This window comes from Manis pentadactyla, chromosome 9 (genome assembly GCF_030020395.1).
Source record: "Manis pentadactyla isolate mManPen7 chromosome 9, mManPen7.hap1, whole genome shotgun sequence".
NCBI lineage: Eukaryota > Metazoa > Chordata > Mammalia > Pholidota > Manidae > Manis > Manis pentadactyla.
This window is the reverse complement of record NC_080027.1, coordinates 32,670,981-32,691,975: the sequence shown is the minus strand read 5'-3', so window position 1 is coordinate 32,691,975 and position 20,995 is coordinate 32,670,981. Positions and strand designations below refer to the sequence as shown.

Below are 20,995 nucleotides of genomic sequence, written 5' to 3'. Positions count from 1 at the left end.
CCCTCTAGGCCTGTGAAAACTACTCAGTGAGTATGTAAGTAAGAGTTCAGAAGCATCTTCATTCTCTAGCAATACTTCTGATGAAGCAAAACCATAGACAAGCACTTAGTAATGTCAACTTTTCTTCCTATTTGCAGAAAATTACTCCCACTGAATTTCTCAAGCTGGAGATAAGAGTATATCTTCTTTCCCAACCTGTTGCTTCAAATGAAGTATCAAATGAAGAAAGCCGCCACTTTGGCCATTTGTTGTATGGATACTGGATTATCACAAGATACTCAGTAAGCTCCATTCATTCACTAACTCCAAGAATGATCATCTCCTAGAATATACTAGCTTTTGAGACATACATAGAACAAGAATAAGTAGATAAATACTAAACAAGAACAAAATGTGGCCAGTATCGAAGGAACAAAACAGCAGCAGAATCACAGAACCCATGAATGGACTAACAGTTACTGAAGGGAAAGGGACTGGGGAGGATGGGTGGGAAGGGAGGGATAAGGTCAGGGAAAAAGAAAGGGGCATTAGGATTAGCATGTATAGTGCATGGGGAGGCACGGGGCGGGCTCTACAACACAGAGAAGACAAGTAGTGATTTTACAGCATCTTACTACACTGATGGACAGTGACTATGAAGGGGTATGTGGGGGGGACTTGGTGAAGGGGGGAGCCTAGTAAACATAATGTTCTTCATGTGATTGTAAATTAATGATACCAAAATAAAAAAATAAAGCAACCAAAAAAAAAACATCATGATACATGAAAGAAGACAGACACAAAAGGTCACATATTGTATGAGTCCATTTACATGAAATGCCCAGAATAGATAAACCTGTAGAGACAGAAAGTGAATTAGTGGTTACCACTGGCTGGGGGTAGGGGGGGGTCAGTGGAGGATGGGGAGTGACTGCTTAATGGGTACAGAGTCTCTTCAATGATAATGAACATGCTTTGGAACTAGGTAATGGTGATGGTTACACAAATTGGCGAGTGTACTAAATGCCACTGAATTGTACACTTTAAACAGTTCATTTTATATTACGTGAATTTTACTTCAATAAAAAACAAATAATGAAAAAAAATGTGTGGCCAGTATCAAGGAAATTCAGGGATAGGAAAGGTAACTTTCTAGCCACTGGGAAGACTTGAAAAGGTCAGATCCTGGAAAAGAACAAAATATTTTTAAAGGCAGTCTTATCTTCAATCAGCACAAATTTGAAGGAAGAAAAAACAGAGAAAATTAAAATGGAGTAAGATAAAAGGTAAGGTAAAAGAGTTACATAGTGTATCATGGAAACACACACAAGAGGGTAATGAATGGTCAGATGGTGCTTCACAAGGGACTGAGTTCATCTGCAGGGACGAGGAGTGGCTCACCTGCCAGAGGAGTGATCGTGGGGACCTTGGGCAGGTGACGGCTGCATCCAGACGCCCGACGTGGCCCTGTGCATTCGGACTGCCACAGGGAATTCAGAGCTCTTAGAACCTAACTTCCAGGAGGGGGCCCGATGGGTGAGGCTGGAAAGGGAGGCAGGCCGATCACAAAGGATGTTTATGCCACATTATGGAGTCAGAAGAAGAGAGAACCAGAAAAGCAAAATTACAAAATCAAAAAGAGACCAAGGACCATTAAGGGGAGAAGAAGAAGACAGCATGGTGGAAGCAACCTCATCTGGAAGGAAAGCGGAATCTTGATCATGCAGGACACCAGGCTGCAGAGCCTAGACCTTCTTCTCTAAGCAGGGAACCTACTGCAAGCGGGTTCAGCTTTCTTACTGCCTCTGTAGCTGCAGGAGAACACGGGCTTGATTTATTAATGACATTGCGACATTTGAATTATTTTGCTTTTGGTGTCACTGTAACAAAAAATATAATTATGATATCTTTATAGCCATTTATCTCTTTCTCCAGTGAAATTATTTCCTTGGAGTTTTTTTCAAAAGGTGGAATAAGGTTGTTAAAAGGTTTAAGCAGTTTTATAGCTCTTATCACCTGGAACTGTCTTATGCTCCAGATAGGTAGAAACTATTTTTTTCCCTTAGCAAGAATGTACTTATTTCTCTGAAACTTTATTACCATTGAGATTTACCATTTATATTTATTTTGTTAAATAAGACATTTAATGATACTTTAACTCATGGTTATATATAAATGATGAAGAATAAAAAGAACAGATTTTTCAATATGACAAGATTTTCTACTTTTTAAACTGAAGCATGTTTGTGCTGAGGGAAGACTATGAATGGGTATTTCAGGAGAGGGCCTGGGAAGATCAGACACACAGAGCACTATATTATCCCCAGCCCTGATCAGTGCCTGTACCTAGGCGTCAATCAATGTATGTCAAATTGATAAATGAATAAAAAGAAATCTGTGGTTAGAAGACCTAGAAATCAAATTTCACTATTTTTATGTGACTCTGTGATCTTCAATATATTACTAAACTGTTTTAAGGCTTACTTTCCTTGTAAGTCATTTAGAATAGAGTTTCTCAGATTTAAATGTGTATATAATCACCTGGGGGTCTTGTTACAATTCAGATCCTGACTCAGTAGGTCTGAGGTTGGGCCTAGGATTCTGTATTTCTAATAAGCTCTGGGTGATGTCAGCACTGCTGGTATGAGGACCATACTTTGAGTTGGAAGGTTTAGAAGATCTGATGAAGTACATGAATGTTTGGTGAGCTGTTAAGCATTAAGTAAAAGTTAGTTGCTGCTGTATATTCAGTAAATAAGTTCTTATCAGTTATGATTGCCATATATACAGTTTCCTATCTTTCAGTTTCTATTACTATTTCTTCTATTACATTTTGGCTTGCAAAAATGTATCTTCCATCCAAAGCTGACATAAATATACCATTCCATTTCCTTCTAGATTTTTGCAGGCTTTAAAGAGAAATATTTAACTCTTTTATCCTATTGAAAATTATCTTAGTGTGTAGAATAAAGAATGAATTAAATTTAATATATTTTGTACTGGCATTCAACTGCCCAATAGGACATTTAATAATAATTAGTTTTCTCAAAGCCACAATAGAGTGCTATGCTAACCCCTAAAAAAATTATTTTCTCAATATTATAATACTTTTGTTCAATCTTGAAGTGCTAGATGTATCTAGTCTCTAACAAATATTTCTAAACCTCTACTAAAATAATTTAAATACATTTCTGAATTCACCATATGTTCAACTCCATATCATATACTTTTGATGATTGTTATTTTCTCAAATGGTTTAAAATATTACACAGCAACGACATTCTCACTGCCTTTAAAAAAATCTTGGTACTTTTGCCCACTCTTACATAGGATTTATTCTTCAAATGTTTTAAGATCCATGAAATATTCTGCAAAGGTTCTAATTTTGCACTAGGTATAAAAATGAACTAGGGGATAGTACCATCTTTACAATAATTAGTACTACCTTCCAGGAAAGAGGAATATCCTTTCATTCATATCTTCTTTTGCTTTTCCAATTTGGGCTACATAATTTGTTTCTATGAAAAAAAACTACTGTGTTACAGGAAAAAATATATATAAAGTATAAATATAGAAGTAATAGGCAATGTGGGGATGGGGACATTAACCTGTTTCATCAAAAGCATTTTTTTCAGTAATTCCCAAGCTCTGTATTAATAGGAAATAAGTAGGAATGCAACTGATTGCTGCAGATTTGTTATATATCCCGTATCTCCTGTTTTATCACTATAATAATTTTGGTTGAAATGTTAGGGTTATAATGAGATGCCAGCAAGTGACTTGTTTGATTCCTATAATCATTTCTTTCAGTCACTGAAAACACGTTGTTGAGTGCCAGGTATGTGCTGGACACATTGGACACACGCTATTCTCTGCTACACACAAAAGACACAAAAACAAATAACAAAAAGCAGCCTTTTTAATTGTCCAGATTCTGCAAAAGGAAAACACACTGGCAAGCCAGTAAGCGAAAGCACAGGATGGTAAGAAGAGTTCATTGTTCAGTATAGGATGTAACATATTTTCTGCAGGAAAGAGACTATCAGTATATTGGACCAGAGCCTGCAGGAAAAAGACAACCAGCTGTTTTAATACCAGTTCATTTATTATACAAAGTAAGTGGATTCTGAGGGGCAACAGCAGTGAACTACAGTGGATGCCCCGGTGGGCCACCCAGATGCCCCTACAATCAGGCACTCATCTTCCCAGCTGTTGGGAGTGCTGGCTACTAAAGCTCACTAGGGAATCCCTCCACTAAAATGAGCTGCCTCACCCAAGGTTATAATCCCTCGCTGGCTATCCACCTGCCCACACCAATGACTCAGTGATGCAGAGTGCAGAAGCCACAGTGTGAGACATCTCTGAAGGACCTCTCCCACTCCAGAGCTCCAGGTGGGACTGACCAAGGCCTCTACTGTAACCAGTATCCACGCAGCTTCTCCATCCACTTAATCCTGCTTCCTTACTCCCTTACCCCCTGGTCCTACAGGCAAATATCCATCCCAGAGTCTCTTTCCAGGAACCTCACCTGGGTTGGTTATTTATTGCTTGTGACATTCCTTTGGTTGAGGAACCTTCTTTATTCCGGTTTGATCTCCCTGCCTCTGACACTTACTTGAACCTGATGTTGGTGCCCTTCTCTCTAATTACCTTCTCTTCTTTCTCACTTGTACTCGGCCTCATCACCTACAGTTGATTTTCTCCCGACTTACACCCATGTCCAGTAAGTGGGTGAGGCAAGATTCAGACCCAGAGATACCTGATTTCAAATTTTCATTCTATCCACTTTACCATGCTGCCACTCAAGAAGTAGCAGTTTACATCTGTGCTTATAGCAAGCATTTGTCTGCCACGTTACAGCTGACAGAGCACTGATATCTCACTGCTAGGCCAACGCTCAGTAACATTAGCTGCGTGGCATATGACCTTTGTTGTCAATATCGCCACGTTTACACCTCCTGGAAACAGATGACATGTCGGAAACCTCTTCTAACTACAAATTTACTCCAAGAGAAATGTAATTAAAATTCAGAAATCATAAATAACAATAATCAAGTTGGTGGTGTCATACAGACCCCAAAACTTCCCACACTGCCTGAACTTCTGTCTATAGCTGCCCTTCGCTCCACGGGGAGGGCTGAGGAGATTCCCAGCCTCTTGGACACTTTCCCTGCTTTAGGCACCATCTCGATCCTTCCCCCCTTGGGTCTCCTTGCTCACTGTCTGTACCATGGGCTCAGCGGTGCACACAGTTCCCTGGGTCATTTTGGAATCTGCTGCTCTCCCTTCACACTTGTGAAATAAACAGGGAGTAAAAGCCATCCTTTTCCCTTCTGCTGCCACCCTGCTGTTCTCAGCTCGTTACCATCTTCTTCCTCCACACCTGTTCCTCTTCTCTAGCTAGTCACCTCAGGCTTCCTTTGGTGTGGTTTTTTCCTAATAAGATTTTCAGCTTCTCCATCCACTTCTCTGAATTACAGCCCCATTAGGCTATACCCAATGCTCAGAAAAACCCTCCAAGGTGGCTGGTATGGGATCATTGCCATGCTGACCAGCATTGGATGAAGGGAAAAACTAAGTCAGTGACTTAGTAAAACCACATGGTCATTAAATCACAGAACAAGAGCCCAATAATAGATTTTTCTAGCTCGAGATCTTTTGACCCAACCAGTGTGACAGCCTGACATATAACAGCAATGACAGCCATAAAAACTGCTCAGTATATGCTAAACACTGACCCAAGTCACTATCACACACTAGCTCATTTAAGCCTCAAACAATCCTGTTTTCACAGATGAGGTCAATGGTATCACCCACGTGTCACCTGTGAGGAAACCGAGGCTCAAAGGAGTTACATGCAGTCTGCAGCCTGGTCGCACAGTCAGAAGTGCTGGAGCTGAGATCTGACCCAAGCCTAGGTGACTGCTCTACCATAGGGCAAATTTCATTACTATTCTAATACAAGTCATTCCCAGTTGTTGGTTTTATTCGTGACATTATGTCCACAGGATGCACTATTCAAAGCCACCATGACTCATGGAGTACTTTTCTTCCATTCTCACCTGCCATTTTATAAAACTTTGTTTTATAAAAACACAGTTACTTCTCTCTGCTACCCTTTACTCAAGTATTATTAAAACATTTATTTCAAACAAATTCTCATTTGCAAACTCTTACCAACACCATAAACATAGATCATCTGCCATTACTTCAGTCCAGCAACATGTTAAAAAGAGGAATGGAATTAGTACTTACTGAATGTCCACCTTGCATAACTACTTTATAGTTATGTATATACATAGTACACCATGTAGTACAAACAACTCTAGAAAATAGGTATCATAAACCCACTGTACAGATGAAGAAATAAGGTTCTGGGAAATTTAACTCACCCAGCATCACACAATTTCCACATGGCAAGGAATTCAGATTCAAATCTGCATGACTCCAAAGTAGAATGCATTTCCAACCACGTGCATGAGTCCGATACAACAATATACTGTGGAGAGAGCAGAGAATTACCTTTTAAGCAACAATACAAAGTTTCCAGACTAAGGCTTTTGCATTTTTTCAGGATTTGCCATTTTTTTTCTCCCAAGATCTCATAGGACCATTTGGACATTTTTCTCTGTGAAGCAGATGCCTTTTGAATGTTAATTTTTTTTTTAAAAAAAAGCCGAATACACATAACTCTGAGGTCCCAGAAAGCAGACATCAGAATTCATCTAATTTGCTAGAAAGACTATTTGTTACCTTGTGCTGAGAAAATCATGTTTACTGCATATATTGCTTGGGGCAAACTAAGAAGATTTCAAAGTTAATTTCCCCCTCATAAATAACACATGGCCCAGCCTAAAACAGAAAAACCTTTGCCTCAGGACTTCATCTTTGGGCTACTGACGCCATCTATTGGGCCCTGTGCAGCCAGCAACAGCGCCTGGAGTGGGAAGCAATGTTCAGAGTCCCAGCACACAACGCCTGATGTGACTCACTGTGGCTCTCTGGACCAGACAAGAAGGAAGCTTAACGGCACACCAGATGTCCTCCAAAGGGATTCATTTCAAAAGGCTGCTCTTGTTTTTCTTCAAAAAAGGATAGCTTGTTCCTAATAGAGTGGCCATAAGGCAGAGAGATCTCTCCACCGAGAACAAGTACGGTGAAGATCTGATTCTACCATTAAAATATGGGCAAGATAAAACCAGGAGCTAGAAAAGAACACTTTGGCCAAGACCGCCTACGAAATCAGTAAATGGGGAAGGAGGATGCAGCGTGCTGTATGCAGCCAGCACAAACCCCGTCGGTCCTGATGGAAAGCCTGTTATCCATCAAGCAACGTGAGGCATTTCCAGTCTTCAGGGTTCTCAACCTAGTCCCTACGTGGGAACCCTGAAATTTTATGCAAAATGGCATTCATGTGCCTATTTTAATTTCTCGGTGGCAGGTCTATAGAATTCATTAGTTTATCAAAGTTCCAATACATTAAAGGGTTAAAAGCCACTGACATCGTTACCTCAGGAGACAAAATTATGTCACAAAGGGCATGGATTTGGAGTTCCACAGGCTAAGTTTGAATCTCTTCTGCCACCGTTTAGCTGTGTGACCTTGAACATGCACACACACTTAAACTCTCCTCTCAGTTTCTCTATTTTGGAGATGTTGATAAGCTACACCTGGCAGGAGGGAGCTGACTTGCCCAAGGTTAGATACCAGGGGATGCTGGGGTCAGAGCTCGAGCCCCGGGTGCCTCCCCAAGCCCAGCAACCATTTCAGTAGTTCGCATTTTCTTCAGTGGGAACCCCACTCTCCAGGCCCATCACCAACACTGAAGGAGAAATAGTTCTTTAATCAGGGCCAGCTTCATGGCTTCAAACCTGTACAGCTTTGCAGGGCTGCATGCTCAGAAGGGGCCCTGCACTTAGGATTTAATACTCTGCAGTCATCATCTTGAAATTCTTTATAATTTTTTAATTTGTCTTTGAATTTGAGTTTTCAAAGTGATGTCTGAATGAACAATGGAGCGGGGGGCGGGGGGTGGGAGGGCCTTGGAGCCTCGGCTAACACATGGTCCTGCCTCCTGCCACCCTGCCACCTCCCCAGTCCTTTCACTCCCACTCATGCCCCCCAGGCGGTTCCCTCCTTCCCCACCTGCGATTCCCACTCTTCCAACACCAGATGCAATGGTGTATTTCTTTCCTTCGTATATGTATAACAGTGACACCATTATTCACAGCAGTAATAGTAGTGTAACTCCATTCGGGTATGCGGACCTGATTCCAATGTGTGTAAATATGTGGGCAGCAGTCTTCCCACCCATACATACATACACCAAGCAATTCTCAAACACCAGCAGAGTGCTGGAGAACTCAACTCAATTCTGATGCTATCTGCCCAGAGACAGCACCAGATTCCCAGGCTAAGGGTTCCATCCTACAAGACTGCCCTCTAGCCCCCACTCCAGACACTGGTGACAAGACCCTGGCAGTTACCTGTGCTTCTGAACTACAGGCTACAGATTGGAGGCTTCCATGACCTCCCCCTTAGGTTTGATTGATTTGCTAGAGCAGCTCACAGAACTCAGGAAAACACATTTACCAGTTTAATAAAGGATACCGTAAAGGGTACAAGTGAACAGCCAGATGAAGAGAGACATAGGGCAAGGTCCCAAATAAAGGAGCTTCTATCCTCATGGAGTTTGGGGCCTGGCTCAGTGGCTTGTGGAGGCATCTGGTTCCCCAGGCATAGATGCTCTCTCCGATCCAGAAGCAGGGTCCAACCAAGCAGGGCAGGGCAGGTGCAGAGAGAGCGAGCTCTTCTCGTGGCTCTTGTGAGGGCTTCATTGCATAATCGTAACTGACTAAATTACTGGCCATTGGCTGTTTCAGCCTCCAGCCCCTGCCCTCAGGTGGAATCCCAAAGATTCTCACTAACATGACAAAACACCTGTTTCACCTTTAAGACTCTGCAGTGTTTTCAGGAACGGTAGATGACGACCAAAATACCTGGGAAATATATATGTGGTCATATGAATGACCATATAGATATTTCTTAAAACTCAGTATGTCACACCAGCCCCACTGGTACTGGCAGACCTCCACCCAGAGAGACAACCGCAAGTCTCAATGCCCTGTCCCTCTGTCTCTTCTCTCCTCCTCCCTCGGAGCACCTGGGAGCAAGGGAGGTGAGGATACAAGGGAGGTAAGGATGATCCCGTGGTGGGGCAAGGCAGCGCCCATCCCTGCCACAGGCTAAGACCACAGGAGGTCTGCTGGGCAGCTGAGACGGGCCTCTCATCCACCCCAATCCCGGCACCAGGTGCATCCCTGCAGAGAGGCTGCACACAGAGACTTAGGGCAGAGGGCCCAGGGGAAGAGGAGACTGCTCTGCCCTGCCAGAGCTCCACATTTTATTTTGCATTGAGCCTCACAAATATATAGCTGGCCTTATCCTTAAAGGACAATATATGTATATTTTAATATTGAGGAATAAATGCTAATAAGCTACTATTACTTGAACTCATGCTTTAAACATCTTACTGTTAAATCCTCTGCTGGCATTAGCACTCTGGCCTCATACTTATATATCATCACTTATTTGGGGATGAAAGCGCAAACAAAATATTCAGTGGTATCAGAAAAGACTATATAAAACACTACAGTAAAGATGTCCTATCACATGGAACCATATGGCATTTCTATTTTAAAAAATGAAGGGAGAGAAATGGTCCAGTTGGGATAATTCTAAGAGTTTTCCCTGCCCTTTCTATATGACAGCTCTGTTCTGGTAGTTAGCACTGACAGGAAGGCCCACTGGGGTTACTTCATTTTACAGACTAAACAGCTAAAAAGCTTTCTTTCTTTCTTTCTTTCTTTCCCTATTTTTCCTTAAGGAAATAGGCTGCAAGCTGTATTTTCTGCTCTCAGCCAGAGGGCTCAATCTATTCTATTTAAGAAATAACATGCATCCATTCATTATCTCAGGGGAAACCTGAAGATTCACCCACTTTCTGTCTTCTTTCTTCCTTTTCTCCAATACACATCTGAGTGGACTTGTTCAAACAAAATTAGAAATAGGGGAAATTGTTCTGATGGCCCCATTCTCCCAGTTCCAAATCAGTCTTTTGCACCTCAGCTCTTCATTGACATTACCACCTACATTACCATGACCATTTTCAAGAAAAATGTAATAATTTCATTGTTTTGTTTACAACCTAGTGGGTCTCCACCGCTTAAAGAATTTATTCCTACTAACAGAACCCATTCAATCTTTACATTTGGAGGTCCTGGAACAGCATTATAAGGCAAACAGAATAGAGAAAATTTGATTAATTGCATGAAAACACCGAGAGAGAGAGAGAGAGAGATACACACATTCCATAAGAGCTAGGCGAGTTTGTACTCCAAACCTAACTCAAAGGAAGATTTTTCACAAAGACATAGTAATCTGCCAATTTTGTACTCTTTCCAAATTCAATGAACAAAAGGGTCAAGAGAAGAAATTTCTGATTCCACCCTTTCAAAATTAGAGGCATTTAACACCTTGGCTTTATTTTTGAGAGAGAATAAACTTTAAGTGTCTACTTCAGTGGAACTTAGTCCTTTGGTAAAAATACTAGAGATAACACAGGCTAATTAAAGCAATTATCTGGGACAGGAGACAGGGCCAAGAGAAACTTCTGTGCAGAGGTATGGCAAGTAAGCTATCCTGACTATAGTAGGACAAAGAGAGGATGGAATAATGAGAGGAAAGCAAAAGTATCAATTACAGACATCCAGGGATGGCCCAAGGGAACTTGCTTTGGTAGTTCCATTATAATGCTCACAATACTGTTACACTCACATGCTTAATTGTCAATCACCCCTACTAGACTGTGAACTCCTTCAGGGCACTCTGCTTACTTCTTTCTGCCCTAATGCCCATGGTAAGTGTGAAGTCTCTTCTCCCAACAGTCAGTGGGGGTGGAAAGGGCTTGAGAGAATACAGTAGTCCTTCCTCATCTGCAAGGCGTATATTCCAAGACCCCCAGTGGATGCCTGAAACCTCGGGCAGCACCAAAGCCTATGTATACTATGTCTTCTCCTGTACATCTGGACCTAAGATAAACTTTATTTTACAAGTGAAGCGCAGAAAGAGATTAACAACAATAACTAGTAATAAAATGGAACAATTTTAACAATACACGGCAATAAAAGTTATGTGAATGTGGTCTCTCTCACAAGTATCTTATTGTGCTGCCCTCACCCTTCTTCTTGTGATGAGGTGAGATGATAAGATGCCTCCGTGATGAGATGAAGTGAGGTGAATGACACAGATGGTGACATAGCACTAAGCTACCACTGACCTGCTGACTTTATGTCAGAAGGAGCATCTGCTTCTGGAGCATGGCTGATTGCAGACAACTAAGGATTAACTGATAATGGAAAGCAAACCTGAGGATAAGGGGGGAAACTACTACACATCTTTAGTTGAAATCTGGACCATTGCACTTTTTTAAGGCCAGTTACCCCTGGAGAATCAAAATCATATTAATAGTGTTCTTTCCCTTTCACACAGTTTCCTATGTGTGTGTAATAGTCCTAAAAGCAGCAAAAGTTTGCCCTAGCACCTAGAGCACAGCCTGGTTGTGAGCATGCCCTTCACGTATGAGTCCTCCTCCCCTGCTCAACATCACCTATCAGTAGGACTAGCTCCAAATAACCAAATCCCAGCACCCTCTGACTAGGAGAGAGAAAGGCTGATGTGACCCCAAATGGAACTTAGAGGCTTCAACCAATTCAACAGACCCACTTAAGTGCATCTTCTGTCACCTGGAGCCTTGTCAATCCTGCTTATCGAGATAGCATATTTCATTGTCAGTCTCCACTGGCCTTCCCCCCACCTGAGACAGCCTATTCTGAGCAACAGGACAAATGAGGCTTCAGTGTGGAGCCCCCTCTTCCCCATGATTTCTGCTGGAAATACTAATATAGACCAACTGTCCAATTTTCCATGATCCACACCACAATTGGGGAACATTCCACATGCTATCTGTCACTTTTTTCCTGTCAGATTTCACACAAGGCAAAGGAAACTGATTGTGTTTTTATATATAAATTAAAGTGATACCAGTAATAAAACACCTGACTGAGTTGTGCAACTTAATAAATGCAGCCTCTTCAGGATAACCACAGCTGCACAAGACGGAGTGGCAGTCATCCATCAGGTAGGGCAGGTCCTGCTGCCTGCCTGCTCCCAGCGTGGAGGGATCTCAGTGGCCCACCGAGCATCTACTTCTCTCTGTCCTGCACATGTTTGTTTTGGAGGACGAATATTATGGAGATGCCAACCCGTGTAGAGGGCCTGTCATCAGTCAGGCAGTGAAGTGCAGGGGGAAAAGCACCCATTCTGGTGCCAGGCAGACTTGGGTAAGGACTCCCACTCTGATTCCTAATAGTAACGCAAGCTTTGATAATTCACTCATCTTCTCTAAGCCTCAGCTTCCTCAACATGTCATATAAGTTTTCTAATACCTCTGAAGATTCCTATAGGGTTGGAAATAAGGAATGTTGGGCACCTGACCTACTATTGGCCTCTCATCAATAGCAGTCAGTAGCAGGATCTACAAAGTCATTTGTATCAACCTCCATTAAAAACTACATCAGTATTATTATTGCTGTTGCTGTTATTTTAATCATGTCAGTAGATTATTTGAGAGGATAGAAGGTTTTTCCAGAATGACAGGAGCAGGATTGGAATGAAAGGGTAATATCCACTTGGTGAAATAAAATGAAACTAAGAATCATCACTCAACTATTATTTAAGCAGCCCTTCTCCTATGTTAGCCAGGTTCCTGTACATTAGTTCATTCAATTACCTTATCCACAAGAGGAAATAAGGAAAATGGGAATTTCAACAGTAGAACCAGACCTCACCTGGATAAGAATATAGCTAAAAGCCTGGAAGACTCACCAGAGCCCTAGCAACTAAGTTTTCCTGTCACTTCCTCAGAAACTAGTCCCACTGACCCCAGTACTCTCACAGTAGTGACTCAAGCCTCTCCTTGTCCACTTCTGCTCCTGCAGTCATAACTGACATTCTGTCCCCTTTCTGGCTTTCTCAAGGCTTCTGTTCACACACAATTTCTACTTATTCATGGCTCCTACCGCTCATGACTCCTACTGTTTCATGAAGCCTGTTTACCTGTCTGTCTTCTCTGCCTCCACTGACAATTGCAGACTCTACATCTCATACGCAAACTTCCCAGCAGAGAAGAACTTTATAGTACAGTTTATCACTGTCAAAGATAATCACCCTCACCCATATGGGGAACAGCTCTTACTCCAGGCTACCACAATTCAGATACTTGCCAACCTCAATTCAAACACCTACCCCTTGTCCAGTCAATTAGGACCAGAACCTCAGAATCAAAATTCGACCTACACATGGGAACCCCCTAGGGCTGATTCCATCCTTAGCTGGCTATGAGCTCAGCAGGCAGGCAGCACAACAAATTCCTCTACAAAACATCTCTTGCCTCAGGCATCTTCATTCCAGAAAGGGCTTGTTACATATAACAGAGAATTGATTACTGCACCAGAGATGGCACTTCTTATGCAGGACTGCTCAGTGCAGAAATTTCAGAGTAATCAGAGCAACAAAACACCGTACCTAAACCGTGACTGTTGTAACAGGGAATTCGTGAATCATGGAAGGCGTTGTATTTATTTGCAAATGCAATCAGGCTAATAAAAAATCCATTTTGAGAGTTCGGAAAGAATGCTTACACTAGTACCAGGATAAGTGAGAAAGTTTCAAGATGCCCCCTGAAATAACAGCTGTGTCATAGAAACTGGGTATGATATCTGATTTACTCTGATTCTTGATTCTGTATTTGGTAGCTCCTCCATTCAGTAGTACTTACGGATCATACACTAACAACAAGCAACTGCCAGCTGATGGTTTTAATCTCTATGGATGATGAGGGGCAGTCTCAGAATAGCTTTAGTGAATGCCATGAGGTGAGCCCTGTGAAAATTCGTAAAACAATTACATTTCATGCCTGAAATTCACACCTCTAATCGTGATGTTCCACTGTTATATTTCTTGGCAACACATCCTTAACTCATTCCTTTGCAGCATTAAAGAGTAACAGTTCAACAAAGCCAACCCTCTTTGTTTGTAATCTGGATGAATTTCTGTTTTATTCTATCAAGAAAGAGGTGGGGGAAAGTGGAAGGGAATCTTGGCCAAACCAGGAGATTCTTCTTTTAACGATTGGGAACATCATACTGCACTTTATGGCAGCTGAAGGCAATTTGCATGCTGATTAAATGATGAAAAGCAAAGTAACACTGTTTTATGAATGATCATAAGGTCAGAGGCCTCTGGGGCAATATACAGCAGCAGGAACAATCTCGTCTGTGAAATGCAGCTGAGGGCAGTTACCCAGATGTCATTCCTGCAAAAGAATCAGTCCACAATTTCCTGTCTCACACCGGCTGGAAAGACCATATCTGAGCAGCCCCAATGTGGTGCTTTTATAATGTAGAATTCATTGAATGAAAGGAGTGAAGAGGCTTAGTAAGTACCTCTATGGTCCCCCAGGCAACAAAATCCTTTAGCTTGGAAGAATAAATTGAGATGATCTATTTAAGGGGCTGCCTCTCCAGCTAGAAGTGGACCCTTCATCTCTATTGTCTCAGTATTTAGTCTAGTGCAGATAGCCAATGAAAGCTCACTAAATTAAATGGTTCACCCAGTTCGGACATCTCTTATGAGGGGGTGCTCAGGACGTTTTGAAAAATGGGAGGATTAGCTAAGGATGACTTATTGGGATAAGAGTGTATAGTTTCTTATATATATATTTACATAATTCTTGTACAAATATATGTTTATGATATGTATACATATGTATGTATGAATATATATCTGTAAACAAATATATATTTATGTACTTGTGTGTGTGTGTGACACACACATATACAGCCACATAAATGAGAAAGACTATCCAGAGGGTTCTGGTACCACCAGAATGATAAAGAATCTATTTGGGAGTCATCCCAAACTGTCTCTTTTTCATTCGTGATTGATCTTCCTATGAAGACTCATCTATATCAAAATTGCCCCAAGTCGGCTTAAAATTTCCCTTTTCAGCATTGCTAAGAAGGACTGCCCCACCCTTACCCCAGTCCTCTCTGCAAAATAATACTTTTCAACCTAACTTGTTACCTGAAGAAGAGCTCCCCAGGGCTGTGTCTTTGTTAGTTTCTCTGCTTTGGAAACTGTGTAATGGGTTGGAAAGAACAGGGCCTTGGAAGACATACAGTCAAGGACTTGTGCCTTGTGTGTCCCTAGTTACATAACTTCTTTAAGTCTCAATTGCTTCTTCTCTACAATAAGCATAATAATAGTACCTATTATTATAGGGATATTATACAGATTAAATGATGTTCATAAAATACTTAATAAAGTTATTGGCACATGATAAATCCTTTAAAAGCTGTAGTTATTTTTGCCATTTTTTCACACAATTTTCTCCCCTGCCATTCTGTTATGTACCATGGCACTGAATTCCTTTCTGCTCTTTGTTCTGATAGGATGAAGTGAGCAGTTAAGCTACTTTTTCATCAGCAGTTGAACTAAAAACAAAGCCTCTCCCAGGCACAGATATTTCTTCTCTAGTATGATTAAATAAAGCTCCCATGCCTAAGCATGTAACTCCTTCAAATTCAACATAGTATAGGCTACACTTGCACAGCCTTATCAAATGGGATCATTAATTGTCATATAATTACTTAATTCACAGATGAGAAGGGAAGGTCTTGAACTCTGTGTGAATCTTAGAGAGAGTGAGTCCCAGATTCTCTCTTTGAATCAACCCAAACTTCAAATCCCAAGGACTGTTATCCTCCAATATTTTCTTTGACAGATAAAAATGAGTGCCCCTTCTGCATAAAATGTGGTGCTGGATTCTTCCTTGATGCCCCAGATTGGATCAGGTGCCCTTCCTGTGTCCCACAGAAACCACATACCTGAGCTAGCCCATCACACACACTGCATCAAAACTGCTTGTTTACTTGTCTGACACCCTCTTTCTGTAATAACAACTCTTACAACCAAGCTCTACTTAAATCAGCTCTCTGGATTAAGCATTCGACTCTATAGCCTGAACTCTGAAACCAACCCTTTAGGACGAGTGGGCAGCTCAAATGTGTTTACACATTTTTTGCTCCCAAAAGCTAGGATGTGAGTTCGCCAAGAGCGAGTGTTCCCAAATCTTCTTCTGCTTCTTGTAGTTGATATTATCATCATGTCATTTAATTAACTATGGTATAAATCCATTAAATATGGGGGGAAAAAAAACAAAGCTGTTAAACTAATAAAACTAAACAGAATGTTTTTAAAAAGGCTCAATGAAAATGAGCCATGTTTTAAATACTAATCAGCAATGAGAAGAAAGATTTCAAAAAACTGAGGAAAACTATAAAAATGTTAAAAGATTTTGCATTTGGTTTGCTCGGCAAGTACCTAAGTTGTAGCTCCACTTTAAAGAAACAGAACTTGGAAAAGCCATGTTTTAAATACTAATCAGCAATGAGAAGAAAGATTTCAAAAAACTGAGGAAAACTATAAAAATGTTAAAAGATTTTGCATTTGGTTTGCTCGGCAAGTACCTAAGTTGTAGCTCCAGTTTAAAGAAACAGAACTTGGAAATTGTAAGCAATGCAATGTGAATGGGGTTTATGCAAGAAAAATGACCCAGACCTACCATCAGCAGACTCAAGAACACAGGCAAAGCATGAGCCTACATTAAAAGATTGATGATTAAACATTCCTTTGTCTGTTACAAGTTAGAATAAAATGTTAAAGGTATATATACATCATTTTAATGATACCTTAAGTAATTTTTCAATTAACCAAACAATAACCAATATCAAACCCATGGTCTCATATTGCCTTGCTTATACAACGTATCCCAAGCCTAATATAGTGGTTGAAACATGGACTATTGGTAAAGGCTGAAAGAAGGGAGGGAAGGAGGGAGGGAGGCAAGGAGGCAGGGAGGAAGGAAGGAAAAAAGTGAGGAAGGGAGGGAGGAAGGACGTGAGGGAAGGGGAAGAAAGAAAGAGGAAGAGGAAGCAGGGACAGAAAGATGGGAGGATTGAGTGGCTTTGAGTGATTTAAGCGAAAATTCAGTACCTAGGGTGCCAAAGTGACAGGTCAGAAAGAGGCAACAGCTTGAAAATGCATCACAAGGTTAGAAGAAGTTTAATTTGCCCCTTATCCTCCCCTCAAAAAAGGTTTCAAATTCAAACTTTCTTTTTCCTACTAGATTCATTAGATTCATTATCTAAATCAAACTCCCAAGAAATTTGAGATTCTCCTAGACTGCTTTTTTCTCCTGCTTTTAATATTTATGCTCTTCCTCCAAATTTTTTCAAATTAGTCCATTGAGTATGCAGGAAGAGATGGATTTTACATATCTCCACAGCCAGCAGAAGGTGAGAGAACAGTCTAAAACCAGCAAGAGGAGGTAATTCTGACTTGACAACTTCCAGCTCCAGACGTGTCCAAGGTTAGGAAGTTTCTATTTTATACATGTTTGTTGGGATGGCCGTACTACAAAAGAACAGGAAAACAAGGAAAAATAGCATTAATTAAGCCCTACCGTGTCCCAATCCCTGTACTAGTCTTGTACATATTAAGTCCTACAGAAATCCTGTGAGGGAGGCATTTCAAGTCTCATTTTACGGAGAAAACAGACTCACAGAAGTCAAGCCATTTGACAGGTAGCCAAGGGCAGGAGATCCCTGAACCTGCTCTCCCACCCCACCCCAACCCTACCACCTTGCTCCCAGCCTTATTTTTGGGATACCTATGTAGTTGGAATTGGTTTGCATTAAGTGCCGAGCCCACAGGAAAGTCCAGAGGTTTAAAGTTTCATCTAGTCATAACTGAGAGCAGAAACCTCAAGGAAGGGACTATTAAGTACACCCACCATCTCCATTCTCATCACAATGCAAGCAGCACAACCGTCTGGCACTCCAAATTATGTAAGGTGTGGAGGAGCACTTGAGTGCACTGGAGGGTCCTTGTACACATTTGGGTAATTAGGACTGGGATTGTTCTAACTACTCATTGACCAAAGCAATTCCTCTCACAGAAGCTTCTGCTCATGTATCTTTGGTGTGTTTTTTTAAAGTCTGCATGCAAACTGTTTCCCTTGTTAAGAGTTTCACCTGGAGGATGACAGAGAATCTGGACCACCCTCCACAGTATGAATAAAGGAGATGAAATGCACAAGGCTAAATGCATAACAAATGCTCAAGAAACTGTACTAAGTATGAACTTCATGACATGATCATATTTAATCTACACTAACAACTCTTTGAGAGAGATACTATTATTATTTCCATTTTGTTGACAAGGTAACTGAGGTTTCAAAGCCAATAATGTTTCCAAATTCACTCAGCTATTAAGTATCAAAGTGGGAATTAAAACTCAGGTTTCCATTAACAAATTCTGGACTTGTAAGCAGTATTATATACTGCATCTCTAAGCAGTTAGAAATACCACAAGCTTGACTAATGGGCTCAGAAGTCAAAACATTTATCTACTGCCTTTAGCCCTAAACCCAACAAATCCCCGAGTCTGCATGCTTCCATCAAGCTTTGTGTTGCTATGCTCTCCCTAGAAACTATTAAATTCCTGTCACAGGCGATCTCACTTAAGTCCATTCACACTCAAGAATAAATGAAGCCTAATCGATAAGGCTTAAGCTTTAATTATTTATTTATTCAAATTGATTAGTTAAGCTTAACAAATAAAACTTAAGCAAAAATGCATTATTTCTTTTCCATGCAATTAATCATTCACATCCAAATTTAGCTAAACAAGGCTTAATATTATCAACCTTCTATAGATAACCCAAGTCAGGTCTGGGCTGACTCTGGGTTCACCTTCCTTCTCTCTGCCCCAGGCCTCCGTATTTCACTTTTTTACTCTCCTCTAGGCTGCTACCACCCATCCCATCCCTCAGGAGTCTTCTCCATGCTTATCTCCAAAATAGAACACAATTCCCCAGGCAACCCCAGTTCTTACAAATGTTGAGATGAACTCACAGACCCTTTGTGTTTTAAGGATCTCCTTATGAACTACAATAGGTAAATAAACAGAAGATAACACGGGGTAATGTGGAAGTTTTTATTTTCCAAGACTGCCACAGCCGTATCTCCCAGCCTACCTGCTCTTGTTAAAAATGTGCCTTTGACACTCTTTTCAATCATTGGCATGGTCTGTGTCCACTTCTTCGAACCTGAGTGGATCTTGGTGACTGCCTAACAATAGAAAATGGTGGAAATGATGCTATGTGACTTCCCCTTGAAAGAAAGGGGATATTTATCCAAAAAAAAACATTAATTTGAAAAGATATATGCACACCCATGTTCACTGCAGCATTATTTACAATAGCCAAGATATGGAAACAACCTAAGTGGCTATCAATAAAGAAAATATGATATAAGTATACAATGGAATGCTAACCAGCCATTAAAAAGAATGATATTTTGTCATTTCTGCTACCATGAATGTATGTTAAGGGCATCATACAAGAAACAAAAAGTCAAAGAAAGACAAATACCATATGATCTTACTTATATGTGGAACCTAAAAGTAATTAAAAATTAAATAAGAAATTAAATGCCATGCTCAAAGAAATGGATGAAAGAGGTCAAAGGTATAAACTTCCAGATATAAAATGGGTAAGTAATAGGGATGTAGTGTACAGCATGGTAACTACAGTTACTATTATACTGCATATTTGGGAATTTGCCAAGAGAGTAAATATTAAAAATTCTCATCACAAGAAAAAAAATTGTAACTCCATATAGTGATGGATGCTAACTTGAGTATCATGGTCATCATTTTCTAATGTATATAAATATTGAATCATGTTGTATGTCCAAAAGTAATATATTGTTACATATCAATTATACCTTAATAAATTAGGTATCAAAACATTAGCATGGAATAGCAAATATTTTTAAAAATCAAGAAAAATTAGCAAACCCAATGCTTCAGTTTCTAAAAAGGTCTAAAAATAACAACATGACTAAGCTTCTTTCTTCAAGGAATGCAAAAATCTCTTAATGTAATTCACCAAATAAAATATTCCAGGAGAAAAACAGACGATCTTCTAAACACATACCAAAAACAATTTTCATTAAATTCAATATTCCTTTTTGATTAAAACTCTCAGCAAATTAGGAATTGAAGGAAATGTCCTTAAATTAATAAAGGATATCTTCCAAAACAAAAAACAGATAAACAAAAACAACCTTACAGCAAACATACTCAAAGGTAAAATGTTAAATGCATCCTCCTTTAAAAATCAAGTATGTGACAAGGAAGCCCACTATTGTTGTTTCTTTTTAACATTGCATTTGATCTACTGTCCAGAATAATGACACAGAGGGAAAAAAAATATGTGTAAGCATTGTACTGAAGAAAGAAACAGAACTATCATACTCTGTAGTTGATGTGAGTATCTACTTAAAAAACCAAAAAGAACTTTCAACAGATTATCAGAACAAATATTCAACTAATTGTAGAAAAACAGAACTTGGCTAAACTCTTTTAATTAGACTCAATATTGTAAAGTCAATTTTCTCCAGAAATTAAATTGCCAAATTCCAATCAAATCTCGTTTTTCATATAACTCAACAAGCTGATTCTAAAATATACCTGGGAGAACAAAAACTAAGAATAATTATCCAAGTTTACTATATGGAAACATATATAATAGAGTAACATTACAGAGGAGTGGGGAAAGAGTAGGGAAGAATTTCTTAAGGCACATGACCTACAAAATCTTACAAAGCAGTATTAATAAATTTGATTATATTATAATCTGAAACATCTTTGTGTCAAAAGAAGCCATGAAAAACATGAAAAGATAAACTATAAGCAGGACAAAATATTTATGAAATAAACAAAAAGGAATTATTTATCCAAAATATATGAGGTTGAACCATACAAAACC

At 40.1% G+C, this 20,995-nt stretch overlaps 1 long non-coding RNA gene across 1 annotated transcript in view; it reads right to left on the bottom strand.

Annotated features, from left to right (window-relative positions):
- The window catches only part of LOC118917543 (uncharacterized), a 228,038-nt gene that overhangs the window by 147,881 nt on the left and 59,162 nt on the right, over nucleotides 1–20,995 (bottom strand). The window contains exon 2 of the long non-coding RNA XR_005026839.2: nucleotides 6,372–6,478. This is a non-coding gene — a long non-coding RNA (uncharacterized LOC118917543). The remainder of the gene's footprint in view (nucleotides 1–6,371; nucleotides 6,479–20,995) is intronic.